The following is a 14,356-nucleotide window of genomic DNA, read 5'->3' on the forward strand; positions in this document are numbered from 1 at the left end:
AAACTGGATCGGCAGTCTGGATCGGCATTTTACATGCTTTGCCGATACGCATTTTTTTGCCAATATCGGCGTGCCGATCCGATACGTGGATCGGATCCGATACGTGGATCGGATCGGGACAAGCCTAGTCCTAACAAAATAAACAGGTTAGGAAACTGAGAAACTATGCTATGCCCCATCCCCTCCTTCTACATTGTCCTTATTGTAAATGGCTAATGTGAGCATTTCTACCCTCATAAGTTGATCCAAATTTGTTTCTGATGTGTCATTTTATTTGTTCCTCTTCATTGCCATGAGATCACTATTATCAACGTTGTGCAATATTTGATTTCACTTCTTTTTATATAAAAAGGTGTGACTGCCCATCCACACTTAAATGCATACAATTAACAAGCCTGCAACTCTTATGAAAAACATCCCAGTTATTTCCAGCCATTAGTGATATGGTTTGAAGCAGAAAACTGTTTTCAAGCCCTTGACCTTAGGGGCTGGGGGCGGAGGTGTGGAGCAGAATACAAGCTATGGAGTAAATTGGCCGAGATGTGATTCTGAAGCCAAAAGTTCAGCATGTGCAGGGCGGCTGGCCTCAGACTATTCATTAGCCTGCAAGATTGAGATTGAGGGTCGTCTTGTGGCACCTCGACTCTCATTTGGTGGAGAACGGATGAAAAAAGGGTCCACATATGGATGGTGTGACCTCTCAACTCGCTCAGGGGCTGACCGAAGGCTTCCAATCATAACATAGCCCCAAGGTAATGAGAGAACCAGAAGCATTTTGCCGTTGTGCTCTGGTTTTCTATCAACTGTCCATGTGGTTGACATTTTACTCACTGAAAATGGCTGCCTGGTTTCAGGAAAACACTCATCTTTATTCCCTCAGTGTCTCCGGGTTAAAGAAAAGAGGGAATTTTTTTGTAGCAAAAAGAGCACGGTCTTGATGCGTGCTCCCTCATTTACTTTCACACACTCTCTCCAACCCAAAGCACATATGCATGATTTCCAATCAGGGATATACTGCATAAAAATGCTATACACTGGATTAGCTTCTGAATGGTATTATTTGACAGTCAGTGTGTCAGTTCTCTCTGTCCGTGAGAAGGCTGTTCGGTCCTGCTGTTTATTTATGAGCAGCTCGAGGCCCAGTGCTTTTAATCATTCATGAAACTTTGACGGACCGCAAAAGAAGTCAACACAATGCTGAATCCTTAACCTAACGCATAGCAGTGAGGGGAAAAAATTAAATCTCTTTTCTTGAAGAGAACAGAAATAGAAAGCAAATATGATGGAAGCTGGAAGAAAATCTATAAGCTGATTGATTGTGATTAAACTTTCAAAATGTGTTACTGAGAATCAAATATATCAGATAACAATTTAATAACTAAGATGAAATTCTAGTATGTCATTCGCCTTTCACCAGAGTTCCCAAATGTCTTTTCCAGCATCTTTAAAAAAAAAAAAATTTAAATTATATTATTAAACCAATATATTTCATCCAGACAATTAGCAGCATCTAAACAAGAGACAATCAGTTTAGATCAAAATTTAGAAGTTTAAACTTCTATTGCTATATGCACTAAGCCTGAAGTGGCTGGATTCTTAAAGAAAACAAGCAATAGTTTAATTAACAGGAAATTATATGGTTTCTTTTGTAAACGAATTGTTTAAATCTCCGTGGGAACTGCTGGAAAATACAGAGAGAAGGAAAACTAAGCAGGTCACTGTAAAAATAAAAAAACTGGAAGGTTTATGTTGAAGGGTTGTGTGTGTGGGTGTGTATAAGCAAAGCTCTCCAAAGTCAATTTAAGCAGCATGAGATCATAAACCCAGTCAATTAGCGCCTATAAAGACACCAACTCACACTTCATAAATCAGTGCTGGTAGTTTCAGTTCATCTCATGCTTTGGCCTAAATTATAATTATACTGGATTAAAACGTTCTCGGGTCTCTGTGAAGTCTTAAAATAGTATGGAAAAATCATTTCAGTCTTACCCAAGTCTGGATAGGCATGAACCAAAGTTTTTTTTTTTCTGACTGCTCTTCCTTTTACTTTTTTTTTTTTTTTTTTGCAAAGTCCTTGTTTTTCAAATTAACCCTTAAAATTCTTAAAAATATAAGACAAAACATTTCTTGCATGAACATCCTTAGCAGAGCCTTAACTCTTGCGTTGGGTGTATAGTAACATGATTACCAAAAGCATTTCCACAATTAATTGTGGATTTAAGACAAGACTCAAATCTATTTGGAAATTCTTTAACTCTCCCCCAAAGATAGTTTCATTGGTAGTAAAAGGTTTAGTTGGTGTATCATGAGTAGACTAGACTTTCATTGGGAACTACAAGGTGTTTTAATGACATAGAAGATCGCTGTAAAAAAATATTTTAACACATCCAGATTTATTAAATAAGTGTGAGCCCAGGAAAAAATTTGACTCACAGGAGACAATAATTGCTGAGAGAGAACACTGCAAAAAATGTAAATCTCAATAAGTAATTTTTTCTCAAAATAAGTGCATTTAGTCTTAAATTGAGGAGGCAAGTGAGACACTTTGCCAATGTAACAAGACAATTTACATTTAAAATAAAAAAATAAACTTGCATTCATTGATTTCAAGTATATATTATCTAATTATCTTATTTTAAGAGTAAAAATACTTATTACATTGGCATATCATCTTATTAACTTACTCAAATTAAGGGTACATGTAACAAAATCTGTACTTATTTCTAGATTTGTACTCACAAAAGCCACAAAGGGACAGTGATCAACATAAAAAGCATAAATACAGAAAGAAAAGAAGAAAGAGTTAACATACCACTGGCAAAATTATCAGAATCAGGTTTATTGCCATTGTTAGGAAGGAGTTCACAAACTAGGAATTTTTTATGGTACAATCGTGCAACATGAAACATATAATATATAATAGGTAAATAAAATTATAAAAATATCTAAAAACACTGTGGGTATAAGGCATTCAATAAAATAGACTAATATATACACTTAGGATAAAAATATTGATAAAAAATATAAAAGTAAAAATAATTATATTATAATAATAATATTGATTATTGAAGAACAGTAGGTGTGTTTCTGGCATTGACGCAGAAATATATTGGGAAATAAAACGACAGGTTTACCTGCTGCGCACAGAAAGATGTGACGATGGGGAAATCAGCCCTCCTGTAAAGCCCATACAGAATGCTTTGCTTTTTAATAACGGATATAACACAATGTTTTACTAAATAAAAGTTGCAAGCATTGTATACTATGGTAGTTTTTTCAGACTTTATTTATGCTGTATGTGATGGAAACAGAAACCAAAATCTTTGTTTGTACCTCAGGCTTGGCCAATAAACTCACCCCTGTATGCTGTTTTCACACTGATCTCTATTTATTCATAGAGATAAATTAGAGATCTGTGTGTTTTTAGTCACTGAATAAACAGTAACAGCTCTGCATTTAACAACGCTGTTCCATCTTCTGCACCATTTACTGTAATGTCAGTACAGACAAACTCATTCATAAAGGAAAACTTTATATCCTCCCATTTGGAACACGGCTGGAGCGCACCATCATCGCTAAGTCACAAATCGTCGCAGGGACGCAACCTAACGGCAAGGCTGCGCACGCAGTCGGAGCTCAGGGGCGGGAATTACATCATTGAGTCACTTTTGGCGCAAGTGCAATGTTCAATGAGGTGAATATAAACCAACCTTAACAGGGGTGGTTAATGTCCACTATTTTAATTTTCTGCAAAAACAATTCCAAACAAAGGATTTCTTCTTTCAATCTGTTCAACAATCAGAACTGAGATATATATCAAACGTCTGGCAACTGCAGATAAAACGTGGGAAGTTTCTGAAATAACAAAAAAGGAAAAAAAAATGAGATAAAAATGAAGGGATATAAAATAAAAATTATGGCAGTGGCCTTTGGCTGCACAGGCCAAACAAAAAGCAAAATTACCAAACATGCATTTAGCAAAAGAAGAATTGACACATAACCTTATCAACACATTGCAGGGCAATACCTTAGTTTAATCAAAAGGGAGTATACAGCTTCATGCAGGAAATGGCTGCCCAACAATGCACATGTGGGTAATAGGTACAACCCATTTCAGAAATACACTATCTTGTTAAAATAGTAAGTGTCTACCATTTCAATTTGAATGCACCAACATATTTCACCAAGTTGTATGCATATTTACGTATTTTTCCACCAGTATTGGTCCCCAACAAAGAAATCATGGCCGACATCAAGGGCCGTTTCCCAATGTCCGCCCTAATCACTATGTAGGGCACTATATAGAGGTTATGCCATTTAAAATAAGTCTCCAAACATCAAGTGGATGAAAAATTTGTGGACTCAAAATTTCCCACAATGCACATTGAAAAGTAGTGATCATCTATGGTCACTTGTCAAGCAGATATATCCTGGAATGCATTATGAGATTTTGTCGCAGTCACTACACAATCCGTTCCGGAAGCACCATCTCATAAAGTCTCATAAAGCACCAAGTCATAAAACATTTTTCTAAAGATGTGTATTAGCATTCTTTAGTGAGTTAAGGATACAAATAAGAAGTTTTAGAACCATAATTATATTATTTATGGATGTACGTATATACAGTATCTGGTTGCGAATGCAGCTACTTTCCTCAAGGATGACCAATCTCCTCCCCTTATCTTTCTTTAAGTAAGTAGTTCTTTGCCGCAGAGGATGCATTCTTTCAGTTATGATACAGATTTTTTTAAAGTAGCTAATGGTGGGGAAAAAAAGGCTAGTAAATTAACAGCTTTTTTCTTTTGGCTCAGCTTAAATTCTACTCTCATTTGTAAACTCCAAAATAATGTAACTTCTCTCCATGAGTCAGGAAATTCCTGTCTGAGGACAAGCACCATGTAAGAGTTAAAAACCACAGACCTAAGAATGTGGATACATATTTTACAGTACTTTTGCAAACATACATTGGGGGAAAGGTAATTTTAACCTGGAGAGACTCACAAAATATTCAATTTATTAATGAAGGTAAAACAATCATATTCTTTAAAATATTTCTATCTAAGGACAACCAGCTGATCAACTCATTGACTCTGTACAATCCCTTGCATTGAGCATGCATGGAGTGACAGTGGAGAGGAAAATTCCCTTTTAACAGGAAGAAACCTCCAGCAGAACCAGGCTCAGTGTAAGCAGCCATCTGCCGAGGACGACTGGGGTTCAAGAGACAGAAGCAGATAAAGAAATACACAAAAGTTCCTTGGCATTCGGGGCCAGTCAGAACATTTGGATGCTGTGAATCACTGTGTGCCTGGAGGAGTAACCTAGAAAAGAATTAGAGTAGTCTACTCCTCAGTGCCTGGACACTGGTGGTGGAATATGTCAGAGGGTGAGTGAGCCTAAGTCTGTTAATTGTGACGATCTGGGTTCTGTTGTTTTTCTTTAAGTTTTCTGTTTCAAGTTTAGCCAGGTTTTTCATTGTTTTCTAGCTTTATTGGTGTGTCTGGATTCATTTAAGTTGCTTAGGTTTTTCTGTCTGCCCCCTGCTGCCTCCTTGTGTTCTTTTCCCTTGGCTTCCTCGTCAGCTCTAGTCACACCTGCTCCTTATCAGCTCATTAGCACTACCTTTGTTCAGTCAGCCATAAATACACTTCCCTCTGCAGTCCCTCTTTGCTGGTTCCTCGTCTTACCTTTTCTCACCCTGGCTCCTTGGTGGTTTTCCCCTGATGTCTCCATGGTTCTGGTTTGTGTTTAATTTTTATGTCGGATTTTTTGGATTCCTGTTTTTGTTGCCTGATCTCTCATTAAACCTTCCAAGAACTGACCTCTGCCTGTCAGCTTCTTCTTTTGGGTCCAAACAAAAACCTTAAAACCAAATCTTGACATTAATAAGGGAGGTGACGGGGTGGAGATAGGTGAAAGTTTGCTTGTGTGCGAGAGACAGAAGTTGGACCAGGAGCTAACTGGACCAACTTCTGGAGCTGAACAAGGGACACCACAGTTGGTTCAGGTGAAGCTGATGAGTGTTTGAATTTACACTTAAGCTTCATTTCTCAGACAACTGTGCTAACTTTCTTAAACTTGTTTTATGCTTGACATGTCCACGAGGTCCAGCAGCCAAATTGTTGGCTTTTACCCCTCTCCATGGAATCTGTGCTGACAGAATTTCTACAGCACACACCTAGGAAATGACAGATCCACACATAGAAAATATGTTGAGCAAACAACAGCTCTTACCAGCAATGGTTCGCAAATATATAATCTACAGGCATCCTGCGATCTTACCCATATTATCAACAGATTGTGGAAAAAACACTTGCAAAAATTAACTGTTGCTCATAGACAGCAAAAAGAGGCTTTAAAGAAGTTGTAAATGGCTGTGTTTTCTATTTCCTCCTGTAGTGTGGTGTTGTACGATTGCTGTTTCTGCTCTACACGCCCCTCTTGGACCTGGCCAGAATGCGGAAAAAGCGGCACGTAGCATAAAAGCCAAAGGCGTTGTGACGAATGGCTCCTTTTCTGGTCAAAATTGTATGTCAAGCAATTGTACCCAACCTTGACCGCCAAAATGGTCAAGTAGGCCTACTGTACATCCTAATCGTACTATATTAGGTCACATTTTAGACAGTGTTTGATTCTATCGTCTCTCTTTTGCAACATTTTTCTATACAGTTGGATGTCCAGTACTTACTTTCTCTCTTTCTTTCCTTTTATGCCCCTTTTTTAGACAATAATTTAAGTATAATAGGCTTCAAGTGTGAACACAGGCCAATTGTAAGTAGATCTTAAGCTTCTTTGGTTATTTTATTCTATACTTGTTACAACACAGCTACTTTTTAAATACTATAGTCTGCGCTCTGCAACATGTGAGTGAATATGCACAAATATGTGTTTTTGAACCAGACTGCTTCAGCATGGCTTCATCATGACTAATTCTTCAACCTTGTTTTTGCTACAGATGATGAGATTTGACAGATGTTGAGGCACAGCTGCATGTTAAAGTGCTCCAAAAAGTTCCAGTGTGGAAATATATTTGCTATAGCCATGCCAGCATCCAGGGATTAGGCCTCAGGAAAACGTCCTTGCATACAGAAAATGGGACATCTGTGTAACTGAAGGGCAATACACAAGATACCCACTGGTCTTGGAGTAGATACTAGGTCCAGCAGTAGCCATTCCAAAAGGTTAGCCAATTTGCCTTTAAGCAAAGGAAGCTGACTCCCTGATACTGTATTGTGTAATCACCCAAACACTGATTATTCACCAGATTCTGCTCACTGGAACACACAAAAAAAGCATCACATTAAGTGGGACCTTTGTTTTATAGGTCCTGTGAAAGGCTGACAGAAATCAATGTGAAACAGTAAATTACTGTACGTTAAAGCCTTTTTAGGACCTTGATGCCCAGCCGTGTCACCAAAACAAAAGCCTGATGAACTAGGAGTCATTTACATCTCAACAGTCTCCCAGAATTAGCGTGCATAATAGCATGAAACCATCACTTCACAGCAAAAACCTTGATCTTTCTGAAACAATAAACACCCAACAGGGGGAAAGATGGATTGGGGAGCAGGGGGTCACCACTGTTTGTGTGTTAGCTCTCAATGTTTGCAGCAAAGAAGACTTTTTTTATGATGCCATCTGCACCCAAGCAAGAAAGGCCCACATTGTGTGTATATGCAAGGCCTGTGTGAATGATTACTACATTAAGGCCTTAATAACGATGCCATGTGAACTTCTCACACGGCTTCCATGTTTTGTTTCCTTTTTGTTAGGCCTTTGCACAAAGTGAAACAAGAACGTATTGAATTAATGCCGTTAAAGAATGTGATAAAACACTACGATGATGTTTTTTGTTTGTTTTTTTTTAGGTTAGCAGAAAAGCAAAAACTAGGGAAACCGAAGTCCTGCAGTTGAACTTTCTAATTACCTGTCTTTGCTGTGCTCATCTATTATTGTTATTTCTTCCTTAAAGATACATTTTGTAAGTTTTTACTTAAAACTATCTGTAAAATAGCCTTTTTATTTGATAAAACTGTAGTCTATTTTTCTTAAATGTACTATGGGTCAAAAGTTCCCATGCTGTTTCTACAGATATAACGTCAAAAGAGGGCACATAAGATTAAACTAATTTAGCAAACAATCAAAGCGTTTTATTCAACATAAATTTGTGGATACTCAGAAGCAAATATTCAGCTCAACACAAACACCAATGTCAACTGTTACAACTGGTGTTTGTAAAAAGTAAAAAAAGAAACTTGTCAAGTATAAGCTACGAGAACAAGCATAATAGAGCTGCAGTTCAGTGCTTTGGCCACATGTGGCAGTATCATCTGCCCTGCCTTTTGAAAGGACCAATAAGTAAGAAATTTACTGAAAATTTACCAAGGATTTGACCCCTATAAACAATTGATCCTCTTTATTAATGTCTTAGTGAAGTTATCATTTTAAACCTAGTGATACAGTTTAGCCCCTTTGCCTCCTTGTTCTTGGAAAATAGTACATGAGAATTTCAAGGGTTTCTAAATCAGAGGACAACATTTGATGTTTAGCAATGTTGACTAAAAAATGTATTAGCCTGCAAAACGGTATCTAATACTTAGGAAGCCTCAGTATCCTAGGCAACAACTTCCTTTAGCTGCTTCCCAGCTCATCTTTAACTAAACTGTGCTACTCATCTTTCTTTACTTAGCAACCTGCACAATACTCAGTAACTCAGGTAGTAACCGATTTACCAACTTAGTTACTAGGTTATCAAAGAACCCAGGTAAAGTAGCGATGTTTTATTATCTAAAATATCACTGAATATGGGAAAAATCCCTTTTACTGGTGTTTTGAATCCATTTGTGGGTTTCATTTTGAAATATAAAATGTTTCTTAGAAATGTATTTAGTAATTCATTAAACTGACTAAATGTCTGAAAACACTATAACGTGTTCTACACCATCTAAGTGTGTTTGGTGGTGGCACAAGTGCGGCATGAAGTTTAAAAGTTTAGTATATTTATGTAGTTTGACAATCAAATAAGCAAAATGTTTTGGAACTTTATATTAATGCACAGGGGCGCTAAAAACTTATGATTTATAAGTAATATAACAAAACAGGCTTTGGTAAAAATGTGAAAAAGGGAATAACCTAATTACAGTATTTGTGTTTGTAAAGTAAAACCCTGTGTTTTTTTACCTTGAAGCTTTCTCTCTCCGATTCTCTCCAGAGAAGAGATCACTCTGGACAAACTGTTTAAATAACACTACATAATGCATACATATTAAATAACCATGAGACATCACAACATTTTGACAGATCAGAGAATTTGCTTAGGGTTACAAAAGGCAGCGCTTACCAAGCTGGCTCGCATCTTGAGAAAGTCTGCCCTTAATCACAGTTTTAGAAGCATTTTATACACCTGGTTTGCCACATCATCACATCGTTACATCATACAAGTTTGTAATAGCGAAGACATCCATGGCTCCAGCCATATCAACTTATTACTCAGTGTCCCAGATAAAAGCACAGAGAACTCGTTGTTTAGAAAGAGCGACTCTGTCTGTGAACCAATTTCATTGCCAAATCTCTGTTATGTACATTATATAAATGATAAGTGCATATCCTGACAGGAGAACTGTCCTAATTAGATAAACTACTTTGGAAAACATGAGTTCTGACACGCTACAGGCAGGTATTATTAGGGTTTAACAGACTTTTACATCATCATTGAAAATAATCCTAACATGTTTAATCAATTACAAATATACCATGGAAGGGATTTAAGAGATAAAGAGATAAACGAGTCGCTTGTAGCCAATGTGGATGAAATGTTTTCTTCTTGGACATATTAAGAAAATCACAGTAACATTTTTGCTTTTGACTTGCTTTTAGGAGTGCTATCATTGACTTTGCTGTTTCCCTAAGTGGTGTATTCCTCTTTCTATTCACCACTGCACTCCTCTCCCACAGCAGAAACTGTGCACTTTTGAAATGTCTCTTTAAACGATCTAGCTGTAGAATTGTGCTATGGTATATTGTGACAATGGTGTTACTGATGAGAAAGAAGTAATTAGAGAAACAAAAAAACCAAAAAATACAACCGTTATTACGCAACGCTGCTTACTTATAAAACTAACAAACTCTGATTTATTGTACTTTTTTCTGGTAGAAAAAAAAAATAATTGCAATTAATTGATTATTGAAATTATCTTCAGCTAATTTAGTATTTGATTTATTGTTAAGTGTAGAGACTGTAAAACATGGAGCCTGGGTGGAAGTTCAACTGAAGAAACTCATTGCTTTCATACATCCACAGCCAATACAGCTTTGAGCAACACCTCCATGAAAGCCAATCGGCATCCAAAGTTCGTCTTAAAAGGCCTCCAATATGCACCTGTCTGCTCCTGTGCGCAGGCGGCGGATGCGCTGTGACTTTATTTAAATGACACCGTTACAACCCACCTCCAGCCCCTCCTCCACCTTCGTAGCTAAAGCTTCATCAGACTGTCATTCCTCCCGGACTCTTACTTTGTTCCCTGTCTTATCTTAACCGGTCCAGCAGAAGATCGCCATGTTGAGCCTGGTTCTGCCAGAGGTTTCATCCCAACGGGGAGTTTTTCCTCTCCACTGTTGCTTCATGCTTGCTCATCATGCACAGGTTCTCTCAACCTGTGTGATCCAAGCTGGACTTTCATCTTCCACGTCCCTAAGTGAAGCTCTAGTATCAGCTCACGCATCCACTGGATCTCCCCATAAAGCTCAGAAGACCGTCTTGCTAACCAGCAGTCTACAGACTGACCAAGTTCATCTATCTCCACTCCACCACCAGTTTCAAGCTTGGGAGGAAACAGCCCTACTCTTTGCTCCTGTTCATGCATATCTATCAAAATTAAGTGCTGTATTTCCTGCTGAGGTCTGAGCGCCAAAGACAAAGTAATTGTATTAATACATTTCTCCTAATTGTCTTTTCCCTTTGTGTGAGTTTTTCAGATTGAAATGCCTTTAGCTGACAGAGCAGCCCTCTTAGAGCAGTAACTATAAGAAAAATGTCAAAACAATTATATAAACATTTTGCATTTAAGATAAAAAGAGAAAAAAAAAATGTATTCTGTCAGTATGCTCCTTCCAGAACTCAAGTGGAAACCTTTGAGTTTCACCTGGTTTAATTTCGTAAAAAATATTTTTTAAAAGGAACCTTTGTGATTAATCAAAAATATTATCAATAGATGAATTGATTTGCAAATTAATTGTTAGTTGCAGTCCTAGTTCCTACATGGTGGAACTCTAGTTTCCTCTAAAACACAATTTCTAAATGGCTACTTAAGTATTCTTAGAGACATTGCCAAAAGCCAAACACCCAAATGTTTCTTTCTTTCTTTTAACATCCAGTAGCACATGATAAGCAATAAATGCAACAAACTCAACGGAGAAAAAAAAGCGGTGACAACATACTCAAGCATGTGCTCTACTGACTGAACTCTCACCACGGCAACTTTTCCTGTCCCAAATGTTGCTGCTACTTTGTATCTGCCTGCAAACTCATGCATTCCCATTGTGCCTGCTCTGCATTCTGCCTCCTTCACAATAACTGCCATTCCCACTGCTTAATCATGTCAATTTGTGTTGCTGTGGCTGCACAGCGGTTGTTGTTGTTTTGCTGTTTGTGGGCATGCCCAGAGGAGGAGTTCTCTTGAGCTGTTACGAAGAGAGGTCCTACTTTTTCAACAGGCTTGATGCAAGCAGCTCATTAGCCAACTTTCTCCTCATCCCCAAACAGGCTGGTTTGCGTAGTGAGGCAAATGGAAAGTGAAGGTGTTCTAGGCAGAAAAAGGGAGCCTAGAAATCCCACTTACCTACTGATTGGCATTTTTCTGTCAGAGCCTTCTTCCTGTAGGAAGGGGCATAAACATCCTCTACACCTTTCAAAACATACATGTCTGTCTGCAACATTTGGGCCAAGAATTCACCTAAAATGCACTTTCCAGGAGATTCTTTATTTTGCAGGCAATGTCAAAATGATTAAGTCTGCCGGAGAGAATGCAATGAGGAGGTTGGAAAGTACTTAAAACTTTCAAATCCAAAGCACACAAAGCAAATAAATACCTTCTGCACATCTGCTTTGCATTTCAATGATATGTGAAGGTATTCTGCCTCTGATGAATAGCGTTTCAGAATTACCTTTCTATTTGAATGTGAACCTTACACAATTTGATAACCAGCTAAACCAAGGTGCCAGATATTTCGAGCATTTCCAAATTTAGAAACACACTTCGAGAATCAAAACTCTGAAAAAAAACATGACAAGAAAATTAATACTCAACAGCTACTATCAACTATACTTAATTAATTTAATGACTTGTATTTTTTTCTCTATGATAATAAGCATTAAATGTTCTGTTTGTTCTATTTGTTTTGTTTTTTTGTCTATTTTTACGACAGTACCACTCTTCATAACAACTACTAATGGGGTTGAAAGAGTTAATGCAATATTTAAAAAACTACAAATTAAAGAAAATTATAAACAACGTAATTATTTTGGTGAACTGGCCAATTCTTATAATTCTTTTTTAACTAATTCTGTCAACACCAATTTTTAAACGTTTTTAGATTCAGAAAGGACAGACACTGTAAGTGTAACATTTATGGGCTAGGCAGTTAACTGTGGCTACAAAAGCAGCATCAGAAGGATGTCCTTTTAAGGAGCTTGATGTGTAAAAAAAAAAAAAAAAAAAACGGAAACAAGAGGCAGTGCGTTTAGTTTTGGTGACGGTCCAGGTAAACAGGGCCAATGATTCTAACAAAACAATGCTCCAATGAACAACCGAGCAAAAATACCACATGAAAAAGTAATACTGTTATCATCAAATAACAAACTCACCAAGCAATCAAATTAATAGGTTCAAGGATTTTGGATTAATTTTTGAGGAAAATGCCAATAGCAAGCCACAATCACAGCGGAAACAAGTGGGGATCTTTAAACTGCATGCTGGGGGCGGGGCTTTAAAGAAACTAGCACATTTTGGGGCAACATAGGAAGTGGGCCCACAAAAATAAAAGTCCTCGACTAGTTTCGGCTATGTACGGAAGAGGATTAGGGCCACTGAAAAAAAGTAAACTGATTTTTAAATTTTATTTCACTTTAACATGGGGAAAAAGTCAGAATTCTGACTTTAATCACAGAATTCTGACTTTTTTCTCAGAGTTCTGACTTTAATCTCAGAATTCAGACTTTTTTCTCAGAATTCTGACTGTTTTTATTGTCTGAATTCAGTCAGAATTCTGAGATTAAAGTCAGAATTCTGAGAAAAAAGTCAGAATTCTGAGATTAAANTACTATGCGATAAGTCAAGATTATTTTTTGTATAGTTGTCTACTGGCTGTTATCAAGTATATTTGATTGTGTACAATAGGATTTTGAACAAAGTTTTTACCATTAAATTATGCAAAAGGTGCAGATGCAAAACATTTCAGAAACCGTATGTATCAAATACGATACATTTGGCATTATAGGGTTAAAAGATAGCAGGAAGCACACCATCATTTATCTTCTCAGAACAATTTATTCTGGTGACAGGCTACATGCTAAAGGCCTGTAACAGGAATGATGTAGCGAACTTTTACTCACATGACTGAGCAGTTGTTTCTGCTGTTGCCGTCTTCCTGGATGTTTCTATTATCTGCATAAAGAAGGCTAGAAGCATCATCCCTATTACTAACTGACAAGTTAACACAAGAACAACCTCCCCGTTTGCAACGCATTCATTAAAACTTTCATTTATTACTTATCTGCGGTGAGTGTTAGATTGCAGCCTGATCTTCCTTGTCTACTACAGCCATGTTTGACATAATATGGACGGCACTATAGGATGCCTTTGCATTGCCTGGTTAATTCGCTCCAAATGCCTTTTCTTTTTTTAACATTTTAAAAGTTTTGTCCGATATTCAAAATTAAATAAACTGGAAAAGCATCTAGTACTTGGCAGAGCAGATTACTGGGGGTACAAACATTTATCAAGTCAGTCTTTTAGTCTTTAAAAGCCCTATAAACATCTAAAACAGCACAAAATTAATGTTATAGTACTGTTGGGTTATTTCAAGTATTATAATTTTTTTGTATTATGAAAAGTTCTGAAACAGCTGTTTATGTAACACAATAGTTTACACCTTATTTATTTGAATGCTAATTATTTCATTCTTGATTTAACCTTTTATATTCCATAAAAGTGTGTGAGGTAATATTCATTTTCCATTTCCAAAGCACAGATTAATATTCAATGTGAGTCTGCCACTTGTTGTTTGGGTAGTATTTCACCTCCAAAAGTGCACTCTTTTCCCTCATTTTCAGGGTTTTAGGTTTGCTTTGAGATGGTTT

General features: G+C 37.1%; 1 long non-coding RNA gene across 1 annotated transcript in view; it reads left to right on the plus strand.

Moving 5' to 3' along the window:
* The window catches only part of LOC107083958, a 27,269-nt gene extending 20,798 nt beyond the window's left edge, over positions 1-6,471 (plus strand). Inside the window, exon 3 of the long non-coding RNA XR_001481201.1 lies at positions 6,400-6,471. This is a non-coding gene — a long non-coding RNA (uncharacterized LOC107083958). The remainder of the gene's footprint in view (positions 1-6,399) is intronic.
* The last annotated feature ends 7,885 nt before the right edge of the window (positions 6,472-14,356 follow it).

The sequence above is a fragment of the Cyprinodon variegatus genome, unplaced genomic scaffold (assembly GCF_000732505.1).
Source record: "Cyprinodon variegatus isolate N-32 unplaced genomic scaffold, C_variegatus-1.0 Scaffold88, whole genome shotgun sequence".
Taxonomy (NCBI): Eukaryota; Metazoa; Chordata; class Actinopteri; order Cyprinodontiformes; family Cyprinodontidae; genus Cyprinodon; species Cyprinodon variegatus.